This window comes from Eimeria mitis, genomic scaffold, assembly GCF_000499745.2.
Source record: "Eimeria mitis Houghton genomic scaffold, Emh_scaff1024, whole genome shotgun sequence".
Classification (NCBI taxonomy): Eukaryota; Apicomplexa; class Conoidasida; order Eucoccidiorida; family Eimeriidae; genus Eimeria; species Eimeria mitis.
This window is the reverse complement of record NW_013567150.1, coordinates 3,074-3,666: the sequence shown is the minus strand read 5'-3', so window position 1 is coordinate 3,666 and position 593 is coordinate 3,074.

Here is a 593-nt window from a genome sequence, read left to right as displayed (position 1 = left end):
TTCTTAATCTTCACCCATCATGCTCATTTTGTTTTATTAGTTTTTTAAACAATCAGTTTAACTGTTTTGTACAGTCTAGTGCTCTTTCTTCAAGCTTCACAGCTTGAAGAAAGAGCAGTAGACTGTGCAAAACAATGTGCTAACAGTCGTCTCTGCCTTTCTAGGCAGAGACGACTGTCAGCATAGCAACCAAACCTGAAGTTAGAATGGTGCGGACGGCAGCTGCTTCAGCGCCATCTCCAACAGGAGTCTGCAGGTCGTCTGCTGTCATATCTTTCAATGCAGTTGTTCGTGCAATAAGTCCGTTGAACTACTCCTCACTGCAGGGAACAAAATGAAGCAGACAAACGCGCAGCGTCAAAAAGCACATCACCAGCTATGTTGGCTATTGCTTCTAGACAACTTTGCCAACCCTTCCTGGGGGCTGCGCTCCGAAACCCAAAACTTACTTAAAGGGGGCTGCATCCTTCGTCGTTGCAGGGCTTAATTTACAGAAAGGCACAGCCTCATCACCAGCTATGTTAGCTATTGCTTCTAGACAACTTTGCCAACCCTTCCTGGGGGCTGCGCTCCGAAACCCAAAACTTACTTAG